Here is a 14,457-nt window from a genome sequence, read left to right on the forward strand (position 1 = left end):
CGGCAAAGAGGGAAAGACGTCCTCCGATGACAGGACTCGAGGAGAGGGCCGGCGCACCATCATTGAAAGGGTCGCCCCTGAACTCCAGGCCTTGAGCCAGTGGCTGTGGAACGTTTGTCCGAGCGAAAGGAGTTCCTCTGCTGAAAACGGGCACGAGAAGTGAACCCAGCAGAATGCCCCAGGCGGTACCTTTGAGCTTCACGGAAGCGAGGTCTGTGAGTGGACCGCCACACCCTTAGAGGAAGGCCGAGGCCTATCTTCGGGCAAGCGCTGGGGTTTAGCCTCACCAAGGCCCTTCACAATTTTCTCCAACTCCTCACCAAACAGGAGAAGGCCTTAAAAGGGCAACTTCACCAACCTTTGCTTAGAGGCCATGTCCGCCGCCCAATGCCGTAGCCAAAGAAGACGGCGAGCCGCCACTGCTACTGCCATGTGTTTAGCCGAAGCTCTGACAATATCATACAGGGTGTCAGCAAGAAAGGACAAGGCTGACTCCATCCGCGGAGCCACATCTGAAAAGGGCTCCGCTCCATCACCGGGCTGTTCCACTGCCTGTTGCAACCAAGCCAGGCAGGCTCTAGCAGCATAACAACTGCATGCAGACGCCCGAATAGTGAGACCTGCAATTTCAAATGACCGTTTAAGTGCTGATTCCAGTCTACGGTCTTGAATATCCTTCAGGGCAACACCTCCTTCAACAGGGAGGGTAGTTCTCTGTCACAGCTGTGACTAGGGCATCCACTTTAGGCATAGCAAAGCGAGCCATATGCTCCTCACTCAGAGGGTATAATTGCCCCATAGCCCTGGAAATTTTCAAAGGTCCCTCGGGGTCAGCCCATTGAGCTGAAATAAGCTCTTGGATGGAGTCATGCAAAGGAAAGGCTCGAGCAGGCTTTTTGGTACTAGCCATCCTAGGATTCACAGAGGAGGCTGTGCCACTGGCAGGGTCCTCAATAGAGAGCCTGCAGGGCATCAGAAATAAGCTCTGGCAGCTCATCACGGTGGAAAATCCTCACCGCGGAGGGATCATCCAGATCCTGAGTCACTTCTGCACCAGACTCTGGCTCCTCAGACCATGAAGGCCTGCCAGAGTTCTCCGAATCCTCGCAGCCTGACCACGGGGGGGGGGGGGGGGGGGGGGGGGGGTACTCTCTGAAGGGGACTGAGCCCTTCTGCGCTTCATATTCTGCCAATTATCAGGGAATAACACCTCAGAGGGCATACCCAGGCTAGAATCCACTGGGGGGGCATTAGAAGAGGCACATGCCGGGCTTTGTGGGAGAGCTCTTTTAAGCATGAATGCTTTATGCATTAATAAGACAAAATCAGGGGAGAAAAACTCACCCTGGGCACCCGGAACTCTGCTGGGGCTAGTAGCTCCCATATCAGCCTCACTCTGAGGCCTCCCCCCGGGCTCAGGACTCTCCGTCTCAGCAGAGGTCGCGCCATGTGGTAAATTCAAAATGGCGCCCGCTGCCAGCTCAGAGCGCGAAGAATCGTCACTCACCATGCTCGGGCCGGCTCTGACGTCTGTACAGCACGATTTACAGAGCCCCGCTGCTGATCTGCACTTGCCACACTTGGAACAGCGCTTTACTGTCTCCGCAGCCATCGCCAAAAACGGCGGTAAAATTCAAAATGGCGGTTCGTACCAAAATCGCCCCGATCGTGGGCCCACCCCGGAGGACTCAGAAAACACTCTTACCTCACTGGACCGAGTATCTCAGCTCCGGTCCCACAGAAAAAGGCAAGGAAAAACCTCTGTTCCAGCGTCTAAGCGCTTTTTTTTTTTTTTTTTTTTTTAAACGCTGTGAGGAAAGCAGAGGTAAATAGAACTCCGGAGGCTCAGGTGAGTGGGAAAGGCAGGGAAAGGGCGAACCTATGTGCCTGCATCCACTGTTGGTGGGGAAGGATAGGGAAAGCTAAGCAATGTGTCCACATCCACGGAGGTATGGGTAAGGCAGAGAAAGGGCGAACCTATGTGCCTTTAAAGTGAAGCTGCTATAGCCTCCAACACCCCTGCTAACAACTGGCAAAAGCACAGGAGCAACCTCCAGGCAGATTTTAGATGGAGCTTAAAGAAGCTGCAGCCACTCTGCTAGGGGAGATAGAGAATACTGAAGAGTGGCAATGGAGCAAGCTGGTATGAGGCACTGAAAAAAGTGTGCTCTCTATCTCCCTCTGCTGGTTGGACACAACCCATCTGTAATGGCTGCATCTGCTTGATGACAAGGAAACAGAATATATTTTTAAAAAAATTGAAGAAAAAGGCCTCAAGAAGTCTATGATTCTTTCACAATCTTCACAAAAAGATACAGTATCCTGCAAAACTGCAACTCATCACTGGCCAAAAACACCAAGTAATTTTTCTTCTTTATAGCACAAGAAGAGTAAAGGTTGAGATGGTGTAGAGAAAATGATTTATTGGTTATTCAAGAGACCAGACACAGTCCTTGTTTCGACGCACCAAGGCATCTGCCTGAGGTGTCACAAATATGACTCTAAAAAACAAATATTAAACATATACAAAAGTCATATGAAATCCATTATATCAAACATATAAACGGCAAGTGACTGACTCACCTGCAAATGCACAGAAGAGTCGGAACGCTGAGAGTGTAGAAGTCCAAGCCCCGCCTCCACCAGCAGTACAGCCCAATAGGGAGGAGGGCTTGGAGATGGGCGTGGAAATCGGAGGAGGAGGGAGCAGGGAGGGAAGGAGGGGGCGGAACTGAGGGAAACAGACGCTGGGGGGAAGGCAGGGGAGAGAGCAGGGTTGGTGGACAGGGGAGGCCATAGGAAAACAAAAAACTAGCCCATTATTACGGGCTTAACGGCTAGTTAAAAGAAAAAATGATAAGAGGAGTACACACGCTATATAAATTGATACCAAAGATGCACTCTGTACAATTCAAGTTTCCTCCAATATAAGCTCTATGAAATAAAAGATAATTGTAATAAAACATGGCACAAAAGACAGTTTGATTAGTGTATTGAGGAACTCATAGACTAATGGGTATTTGTAAAGCAAAAGTCCATAGAGCGTTATTAAATGGACTTGGGGAAAATCCACTATTTCTGGGATAAGCAGTATAAAATGTTTTGTACATTTTGGGATCTTGCCAGGTATTTGTGACCTGGATTGGCCACTGTTGGAAACAGGATGCTGGGTTCAATGGACCTTTGGTCTTTCCCAGTATGGCAATACTTATGTAAAAATATAGACTTAAGTAGGGCTTATCTAGAAAACATAGCATTCCTATATTTATTATTTATAGCATTTATACCCTGCTCTTTCCCGCTCAATAGTAGGTTCAGTGCGGCTTACAATGTATGGGTACAAGGTATCACAGATCTAACATCGTATGGGTACAAAGTATCATAGGGGTAGTACAATGTATGGGTAAAAGGTATCACAAAGATAAATCTGTATTGTATTGCTTTCCAATAGGCCTTAATTTTAATACAAACCCACCAAATGCGTCCCATCGTACCCCTTTGACCACAGCCACGCCAACAAAGTGGTGAGACTCCAGCTCATAATAGCACATGGCATGAAAATATAAAATGAGTATCTTTTTATTCCTATGGGCCCTGTTGCAGATAACTTGAGCTAAGCTTTAGTAAAAGACCCCCCTTAACCCTCCATTGCCTCAGGTACAAAATTAGATTGTGAGACCTCCAAGGAAATATCCAGTGTACTCGCCTTCAGGTACTACTGAAAAAGGTGTGAGCAAAATCCATATAAACACACGAGGACGTTGTAAGCTATGTGCCAATATCACTAAAGTGAGCGTGGCAGGAGCGCACCATGTCAGCTGGGGGCATATTGCACAGGATGCATCTGGCATATGCCACGCTCCTGCTAACACATCCTCATGTAATTTATCTGAAGTGCCAACCTTTGAAGGAACATAATTAGATACAGTAAATTAATGGATAGAGGTTTTGCCTAACAAAATTTCTGGAGACGACAAATGTATACAAATAAAAGCAAAAAGGACAGATTCCTAGTTCAAAGCCTCACTGAATGGGACAACAGATGCAAAACTGTACTAGATGAAATAGCCCCATTACGCACAAACAAAATCTACACAGACGCAACCCAGCACCATGGTTCAACGACCTACTAAAAACCCTAAAATCACAAAACAGGAAACTAGAAAAAGCATGGAACAAATCTAGAGATACACCCACCTACAACAAATGGAAACAATCACATAGGAATTACAAGAATGCCATCAAACGAGCCAAGAGATCCTACTACATACAAATTATAACCAGTGGCATAAACATAAAAAAATAATACCAGCTAATAAAAAATCTTCTCAACACCAACCCAGTCACATCATCTTCCTCAAATTATTTCAACGACAAAATTACTAAGCTTTGCAACACAATTCCACAAGACTGTACAAGCATTGATTCCTTTCTAGACGAACTAGACCCTCAAGGAAACGAAATTCCAGCCGACCGTTCATGGACTAACTTCACCCCCCTCACCACGACAGAAGTCTCTGTGGCAATCAACAAACTTTCCAAATCTCACTGTCATCTTCACCCATGTCCCAACTACTTAATGAAAGAGGCCCCAGAACGCTTTATCATAGATCTTACCTCCCATCTAAACTTTCTGCTACAACAAGGTTTATTCCCCTCTGATCACGGCAACATACTATTAACACCAATACCGAAAAATCCTAAGAAACCAGCACACGATGTCACCAACTACCGCCCTATCGCCTCCATTCCTCTACTAATTAAACTGATGGAAAACAGGGTGACCTCTCAAATCAATGAATATATACAAAAATTCTCCATTCTACACGAGTCTCAATCGGGATTCCGCCCAGCCCACAGTACAGAAATTGTCCTACTCACCCTAATATCCAAATTCAAACAAGAAATTGCATTTGGAAACAACATCCTCCTTCTACAATTCGATTTATCCAGTGCATTCGACATGGTAGACCATAACATACTAACCAAACTACTGGACAAACTTGGAATCGGCAGAAATATTAACTGGATAAAAGGATTCATCACATCAAGATCCTACCAAGTTAAATCACCCATGGTTACCTCACCACCTTGGTCTCCAATCTGTGGTGTACCTCAAGGATCCCCCCTATCACCGATACTCTTCAATCTAATGATGATCCCACTAGCCAAGGCCCTATTCAGACATGATCTCAACCCTTTCATCTACGCTGATGACGTTACCATATTCATCCCCTTTAAATCAAACCTAACAGAAATCTCTGACAAAATATCCATGGGAATGAACATCTTAACCTCCTGGGCCAACACCTTTAGGATGAAATTGGACAAAGAAAAAAACACAATGCCTAATCCTCTCTTAGCACTCTGCACCCTCCCCCCCCCCCCCCCCCCCCCCCCCCCATCTAATCTTACCACCTCCGGCACTACAATCCCCATTTCTGACAACCTGAAAATCCTTGGAGTGACACTAGACAACCACATCTACCCCTGAAAACATTCCAGAACTTGGTGCAATCCACGGTACTTACCCACGTTGACTACTTCAACCTCCAACTGAGCTCCACCACCCCTACTCATCAATCTGGCCACTGTCTTGACCTCGTCCTCTCTTCTACCTGCTCACCCTCCAATTTCTGCGCCTCAGCTCTTCCTCTCTCTGACCATCACCTGATCACCTTCACACTTCATCACCCTCCCCCTCAGTCCCGCCCAATACTAACCACTACTTCTAGGAACCTCCAGGCGGTCGACCCACCTTATCCTCTAGTATCTCTGATCTCCTCCCTTCCATCACGTCCTCCGAGACTGTCGACAAGGCTGTCTCCACTTACAATGCCACCCTCTCCTCTGCTTTCGACGCCATTGCATCGTCCATCTCCCATCCCATAAGGCATACTAATCCCCAGCCCTGGCTGACCCCTTGCACCCGATACCTTCGCTCCTGCGCCCGATCGGCTGAACGCCTCTGGAGGAAATCTCGCACCCATACCAATTTCTTTCATTATAAATTCATGTTATCCTCCTTCCAGTCCTCCCTATTCCTTGCCAAACAGGACTATTACACCCAATTGACTAACTCCCTCGGCTATAACCCCCGTCGTCTCTTCGCCACCCTTAACTCCCTCCTCAAAGTGCCCTCCGCTCCCCCCCCCCCCACTCTCTCCTCAATCACTGGCGGACTACTTTCGCGACAAGGTGCAGAAAATCAACCTCGAATTCACCACCAAACCATCTTCTCCTCCTCCTCACCCTACAACACATTCCCTCAACCAACCAACCCAGGCCTCCTTCTCCTCTTTTCCTGATATCACCGAAGAAGCTGCAGCCACCCTGCTTGGGGAGATAGAGAATACTGAAGAAGCAGTGGAGCTGGCTGGCCATGAGGCACTGTGAAAAGTTGAGTGCTATCTCCCCCTGCTGGTTGATGGACACAACCCATACGTAATGGCTTCATCTGCTTGATGACAAGGAAATACCTGATCTACTACTACTACTACTAATCATTTCTATAACGCTACTAGACGTACGCAGCGCTGTACAACTGAACATGAAGAGACAGTGCCTGCTCGACAGAGCTTACAATCTAATTAATCTGATCTCTGCAACATAACAAAACTAAAGTACGTAATGGACATAACACAAAACTCTTCTGTTGTACGATTCCCTAATGTGGCTGTACCACATGAACTTTATCTTACCACAATATCACTTTGTATTTGTTTACACCTCTCCGGTACTATGTAAGCCACATTGAGCCTACAAATAGGTGGGAAAATGTGAGATACAAATGTAACAAATAAATAAAGATTCTCTTGTACCAGTGGCCTACACAACTGGAGTCTCAGATTCCAACTGCAATATTTTTATCAAGAACTAGAAAAACCGTTGCTCACATTCTTAAATTTGAAAGTCTCTTTGGTAAATGTAGATAAAGAAGTAAACAGCCCTTGAAACATATTCCATCCTCAGACAACCTAAATATCCTTCAAGGATACTTAATTACTAGGAAATAATTGTTGAGTCCACATCAGGCAACACCAAAGGTATATCTAATGGCAATAGACAAAAAAAAAAAGTTGGCAACTGAATCCTGCATTAACCCAAGAGCCGATTGTTGCCCTAAAGGAAAAACAAAACAGATAAATGTTTTGGCATCTGAGCTACCCTAAAAGAACCCAGCAAGGGGGGGGGGAGTACGTTTGGGGGCACTCAGTAACACCTTTCCCCCAAGAAAACAAGGAGTCAGCAGTTAGTAAATTAGACTGGAGAACCACATCTTATCCACTGGCTCCTTCTTAAGTCTCTTTGCAGCCACAGCAGCCTTGGTTTTATTTTCCAGATATAGGAAAATCTCACCAGGTTCTAAGAATGCTCCACTAGAGCTCAAAGGGGCATGGTGCACCCCTTCGGCCATGCCCTTCAACCAAAGGATATCACCTCCAAGAGCCCTGTTGATCTCAGAGGATGACCACTGTATCGTCTACCAGTCTTCACCCTGTTGACTTAGAAAGATAAGCTCCTCCTGAGGCACTTATGAGATACCAAGGAAGTTTGATTGAGAATAGAAGACGGCTTGGTGTCAAAAAATTGAAGCCACCTAGGTTAGTCTGAGTTTCCTCCTACCCTGCGCACCCATTGCTCTGTGTACACTCAAAACAAAGAAACAAAACTATGAGCTGCTGCATCCACATTGTCGTTCTTTATTGTTGGTAGCACAATCTCATATTTTACTACTACTACTACTACTACTATTTAGCATTTCTATAGCGCTACAAGGCATACGCAGCGCCGAAAATACAGTGCTGAATATGCAGTGCTGAAAATCTCATATTTTCAAACATGCCAGCTTATGCAGCATAAGGATGTACACTGAAGTAATTTGTTATAAACCATAATCAATGAGTAATTTGGAGGAGCTGGTTATTGGGACACTCTATCTAGCATGTGTTATATTTGTGCAGGGATTTTTTTTTCACCTGGTAAAGGGCCACTAGATCAGACATCATCATGTTATAAGAATCAGGTGCTTAATATTCAGAGATTTGATTTATGACATTTATATCAATTAAACATGAATTAGGCTAAAACCTGAGAACATTTAAAATCTTTTTTCCTGTGCCTACATCAAAAGAGAAAGATGGATTGTGGATTGCAATGGCATACTATAAAAATGCACTTATTATTACTATCTATTTAAAAGAGAGATATTCAATAATGAGAGCACAGCCACCTTCATGCAGAAGTCCAGAGTCATAAATGTGCCAACATTTTCCAGTTCTGTGATATATATTTCTTATTCAAGTCATTTTTCAACAGCATTTTCTCAGTTATTACCCAAATACGAATACAATTATGTTTATTAAGTTTTGGATGTTACTGAATTCCACTATTCTGTTTCACTGTATTTTCAGTTTTGGTACAATGTAAGTCACCACAAGGACAAAATATAAGAAAACCATTAGGCTGAAAGCCCATTTAGTTATGTTTAAACAAATGAGAGGTCTGCATGAAAGAAAATATTTATTTTTATTATTTTGACTTATTAAAACCACTTGTCCATGCTCAAAACAGAATAATCCATTTGTACAAAAAAGATGAGGTAAAGATGTGATTCCATGTGCTCCAATGAAAAGACAGTTTAACTTTAATTCCAATCTTTATAATACCAGGCTTCCCAAGGCAGAATACAACAGTAATTAAGATAAACCCATCAGTGAACAGGATATCCTCACTGAAATTTGGCCATGTATTACTGTATTGTATAGAACAGTATAGAAAAAATTACACAAAAATACAGCCTTTATTAATGCTGTTTCCACTAGATACAATAATTTTTGCAGCTCTTAGTGATATTCAGTTTTTATTTCATGATATTTATATCTACATATGGGAAGCTTTCAAATAAATTAAAAAGCTGTCAAATAAGTAAAAAATAAAAAAATTTTGTATCCTCCACATTTTAAGGCATTGCCTACCCAACTGGAACAGCTTTTGACTTTTTACTGATGGACCACACAAAGGCAGTGCATTACTTCTAATAATCTTTCATTACCGTTTTCAATAGCATTTACTACCGTTTTGGGTGAACCAGTGTGGCGGCAATCTCCGCCTGCAGGCTTCAACCAATATAATGGGCCAGATAGTCTTGTTCTGTCTCCTGTTCATAACCTCCTTGTGAGATACAAAAGCCTCCCCAACATTTTCTGGTAACAGGCAGAATGCAGATAGGCTATCAGCAGCAGTTTGGTTTCCTTGTTTTCAGCAAGCATGCCCAGTGACAAATAGCAATGGGCTGCTCAGCATCCCCCCCCCCCCCCCCAAAAAAAAAAAAAAAAAAAAAAAAAAGAATAGTGTACACTGCATATCTAATGAACTTTTCTAGCCCACCAAATAACTAGGCAAGCTACAGCATACATAAAAACGAAACAAATATGAAACTCAACAAAAACACAGATTCCAACCAAACACATCCTCTTCTCCCAGTACAGCTCCCTAACTTATGCCTGCACAAAAAACAGTTTTTAATTGACCAGACCAGAACCTAATAACAGATATTAAATGGACAGAAACACCATGGACTGATCACTACAAACTAAACTTATCCCTACAATGGCAGAACAAGTGTTCATACCATATACAAGAACACACAACCTATAGCACAAGAGGTCAAGTAGACTCAAAAACATTCTGGCAACAGACATACAATAACGAATGGACAGCACAAACGGACTCCACATACTACCACACAGAATGGGATAAAAGATGCAGAAGCATACTAGACGAAATAGCACCCTTACGAACAAGAACCTCACATAGGCATAACTCGATACCATGGTTCGACAATGAACTGAAAAAGCTAAAAACACAATCCAGGTAACTCAAACGAGCATGGGAAAAAAAACAAAAGATGAACACGCACAACGCATGGAAGCAAACACAAAGAAAATACAAATACGCAATAAGACAGATCAAAAGGTCATACTATAAAACTAAAATAGGTACAGATTACAAAGACATGAAGAAACTATACCAACTCGTGAACAAACTACTAGACACCACCTTGGTCACTACAACCAATACAGACATCCCATCTGCAGACAAACTTGCTAAATACTTCAATGAAAAAAATCGCAAACCTACGCAACACGCTACATCAGGACAATACCGATATCGAAAACTTCCTCAATGGTCTGGACCCAACCCTTGGAGAATATCCAGCTGACCGAACCTGGTCAAACTTCGCTCTCCTCACCGTCAAAACAGTTACCCAGGCGATTATTAGGTTCTCCAACACTCACTGTAAACTGGATACCTGTCCCAGTTACCTAATAAAATCCGTCCCTGACTGCTTCATAGCAGACCTCACATCCCACCTAAAACTACATGCTTCAGCAAGGCCTCTTCCCTAAGCAAAATGGCAACACCCTACTCACCCCAATACCAAAAGACACCAAGAAAAAAACCCAAACAAAATAACTAACTACCGCCCAGTAGCATCTATCCCACTGGTAGTCAAACTGATGAAAAGCATGGTAACCAAACAACTTACTGATTATATAAACAAATTCTCAATATTACATGAATCACAATCAGGATTTCGCCCCCGCCACAGCACTTAAACAGTACTAATTACTCTCCCAGCCAAATTCAAACAGGAAATAGCAACAGGTAAAAACATACTTCTCCTCCAATTCGACATGTCCAGTGCATTTGACATGGTAAACCATAATATATTACTAAGACTACTAGACTACTTCAGGATTGGTGGAAATATACATAGCTGGATCAAGGGTTTCCTAACCACTAGAACATATCAAGTGAAATCAAATTCAAACATATCATCACCATGGAAAGCAGACTGTTGGAGTACCTCAAGGATCACCACTATCACTGATCCTCTTCAAACTAATGATGACCCACTAGCCAAGTCCTTATCCAACCAAGGCCTTAACCCTTTCATCTACACAGACGATGTCACAATATACATTCCTTACAAACATCAACTGACAGAAATCACCAACTAAATCAAGCTCAGCTTGAGCATCATGGACTCAGGGGCAAATGCATTTCAGCTAAAACTCAATACAGAGAAAACACACTGTCTCATCCTCTCATCCCAATACAGTGCGGACATCCCCATAATTATCAACACCCCAGATTACAACCTCCCTATCTCAGACAACCTGAAAATCCTCGGTGTTACAATGGACCGTAACCTCACACTAGAGAGCCAAGTGAAATCCACAACAAAGAAAATGTTCCACTCAATGTGGAAACTCAAACACGTGAAACCATTCTTCCCGAGGGAAACATTATGCAACTTGATAGAATCAATGGTACTAAGCCACGTAGACTACTGCAATTGAATTTATGTGGGATGCAAAGAACAAACCTTAAAGAAACTTCAGAACGCTCAAAACACGGCAGCCAGGCTTATATTTGGAAAACGCGATTTGAAAGCGCAAAACCCCTCTGTGAAAAACTGCACTGGCTCCCAATTAAAGAACTTACTTCTTTCAAAATCTGTACCCTGGTTCATAAAATTATCTTCTGTGAAGCCCCCGGGATACATGACAAACCTCATAGACCTACCAACCAGAAACACATCCGGATCAACACTAACGTATCTAAATCACCACTACCCAAGCTGCAAAGGACTTAAATATAAATCAACATATGCACCCAGTTTTTCCTACATAAGCACACAACTGTGGTACGCACTACCAAAACCCATGAAAACAACGTATGAACACAAACTTCCGGAAATCTCTAAAAACTAACCTGTTTAAAAAAGCATGCCCTACAGATCCAACTTAAATGTCTGAACTCTGCAACGAAACCAAAGCACATAATGGACATGACATAACTCTTCCACTATATGATTCCCTCATGTGTCTGTTCCATATGAACCTTATTTTACCACAACATCACTTTGTATTTCATACTGGAGTCGACGAATGCCTCTCCGGTACTATGTAAGCCACATTGTGCCTGCAAATAGGTGGGAAAATGTGGGATACAAATGTAACAAATAAATTACATAAAACTGACACTATCTTCATCCTGCCTTAATACCATCAGAGGTTTGTTCCATCCTAGAGGTCCTATCACAGAGGACACAGATTCTCTCATCTCAACTAAACGTATCTTCAATAAAGATGGTACATCAAGCTGATAGGACCATCTGACCTTAAGACCCGCATAGGACAAAAAGTATTTATGTCACATGCACAATCTTACATTGTTTTAATTTGATCTTGACTTAGTAGCCCAGAATCCCTACTTAGAAGCCGACCGAATTTTGATTATGGTTACAGCACTAAAACTGGCCCCAAATCTCTTTTCTACTTAGTTTCAGATTTGGTTGAAAGGTTATTTTAATTTTTCAGCCATGTTTTTGGATTCAGACAAAAATGACGATGTGTTTTTGGTGGAAGCCGAAAATTTATGTTTTGTCTTATGTCTCCCTCCCTCCCCTGAAAAGAAGTTGCCCCCCCCCCCCACGCCTATCTTGCAACTCCTGGTGGTGTAATAGGGGCAGGAGCAGTCTCCAGTTACTCCTGCCCATTATGGATCTGCTCTCAAAATGGCTGCTGCAACTGAGGCATTGCTCCTGCCTTGACTACACCACTAGACCACCAGGGATTGTAAGTTAGCCAGGGGAGGGCGAAGGGAAGAGATATCTGTATTTTTTTTTGTACTGCAATTGCAAGTGATGCACTTATCTTGCACAATAGTTTATAGGGTGAATAGGGTGCTCCAAACAAATGCTTTTGATACAAAACTTTAGATGGAATTTAAGTCTGTAAATTTGAGATGTTAAACTCCTTAGGAATTAGCCTATGGCGTTATGACTTCAACTGTCACTCCAAGTGTGGCACAAAGTCAGCCACTGTAAAAAGTACAAGGCTTTTAGATTTAATTTTTATTAACTGTGGTCTATGTATGCGGAGGCTAATTTGCTTGCAGGTAAAATAGGTATTTCATTATTTAAATGATTATATTCTGGCTTGGATACTATGGGTTTAGCAGAACAGCAGCTCTCACAGGTTGACATTCACACAACCAAACTTGAGTTTTCAGTTTCAACCAAAACAAGGAGTTTCAACTGCAGTTTCGGTCTGCCTCTAACTTAAATATTAATGTACAGGTAAACTTTGCCATTTTGAATTTTGGATCATCTTTAATTCTATATCTGTAAAAACCTGGAAATCAAATCTATACTAACAGAACCTTTTTTCTCCACTAACTAATAATCAGGGTCACTAGCTTATAGCAATCTCTTCTTTAGAACCAAACAGCAAACTGGCTCTGACTTCTAGGTGGAATGAATGTCAAAGATTTTGTTTGTTGTTTTAGACACTACACTTTCCCTAGAACCACAAGTAATGTCAACTTTTAAAAAAGATTATTTTTTATTAAAACTTCATCATATACATCCTCTTTTTTCAGAAGGACATTTCTCTCTGCTGGCCCAAGCCCTTATTTTATCGTTTAGATTACTTTAATAGCCTTTTTTCCACAATTAGTCAAACTCCAACAGAAATAGCAGACTCTCCACAATACAATAAATTAATCTTCAATTTGAAAAAATGCGTTATAGCTACTCCATCTCTTAATCAATTGCATTGATTACCTATTCAAGTCTATGTACTTTTCAAATTGACATGTCTGATTTTCAAAATCTTTGATGGCTCTTCTCCAGAATATCTAGTTAACCTATCTTCTTCTTCAATGGTAATCAAACCTCTCATGCAGATTGTTCTCTCTTACCCCCTATTCAAAGTGAATGGGCAGTGACAGAATGGCCATGCGGCAGCCGCTAGCACAGCTTTGCAAAAAAAAAAAAAAGGGGGGGGGTTAATTTATTATCCCACTTTCCAAGGTTTCCATTATAAAAGATTGATACGGCATTCCTCTATTTTTTATCGATCAGCACAGTTTTGAAACTTTACCCAGAGATGTGAAAATTGTGCATTCTTGTTATATGTTTTAGAAAAATGTTAAGACATTTGTTCAAAAAAATCTAACATTTTCATTGTTATATTACTGTTCACGGAATATTTTCTGTGGTTTGTATTCCACTTTGAACCTAATTGTGAGTTAAACACAAATATTACATCACAAGATAGTCTTGACATACCACATGGGGGTGGGGGGAATGAACAGTGCATATGATGATTACAAGAAACAATGAAGCTGCATTACGCCACTAATGCAGGGTTTTCAACACCTCAGACATAGCATGGGCCTGCACTACTGACCACTGCGCTAAAAAGGACACCTTTGTATTAAAAATCTAATGTTAGCTGCCTAACACAGTAGTAAGCGTGACATAGGCAGGAAGTAGTATGGCTGGCTGTGACAGCTAACACACAGGTCAGTACCACACGCTAGTTGTCACAACTACTGATAATACAGCTGCATTCATCACCACCTCAAGAGGAAGCAGTA

At 42.4% G+C, this 14,457-nt stretch overlaps 1 protein-coding gene and 1 long non-coding RNA gene across 2 annotated transcripts in view; both read right to left on the minus strand.

The window, feature by feature from the left end:
* RTF1 (RTF1 homolog, Paf1/RNA polymerase II complex component) overlaps nt 1–14,457 on the minus strand; it is a 212,769-nt gene that overhangs the window by 196,598 nt on the left and 1,714 nt on the right. The gene's annotated exons all lie outside the window — the stretch shown is intronic.
* Nucleotides 285–9,062, minus strand: LOC115477306. Its single transcript, XR_003943310.1, has 3 exons — nt 8,984–9,062; nt 4,041–4,050; nt 285–294 (listed from the first exon to the last, which is right to left on the minus strand). It is a non-coding gene; the product is annotated as an uncharacterized LOC115477306 (long non-coding RNA).

This window comes from Microcaecilia unicolor, chromosome 9, assembly GCF_901765095.1.
Source record: "Microcaecilia unicolor chromosome 9, aMicUni1.1, whole genome shotgun sequence".
NCBI lineage: Eukaryota > Metazoa > Chordata > Amphibia > Gymnophiona > Siphonopidae > Microcaecilia > Microcaecilia unicolor.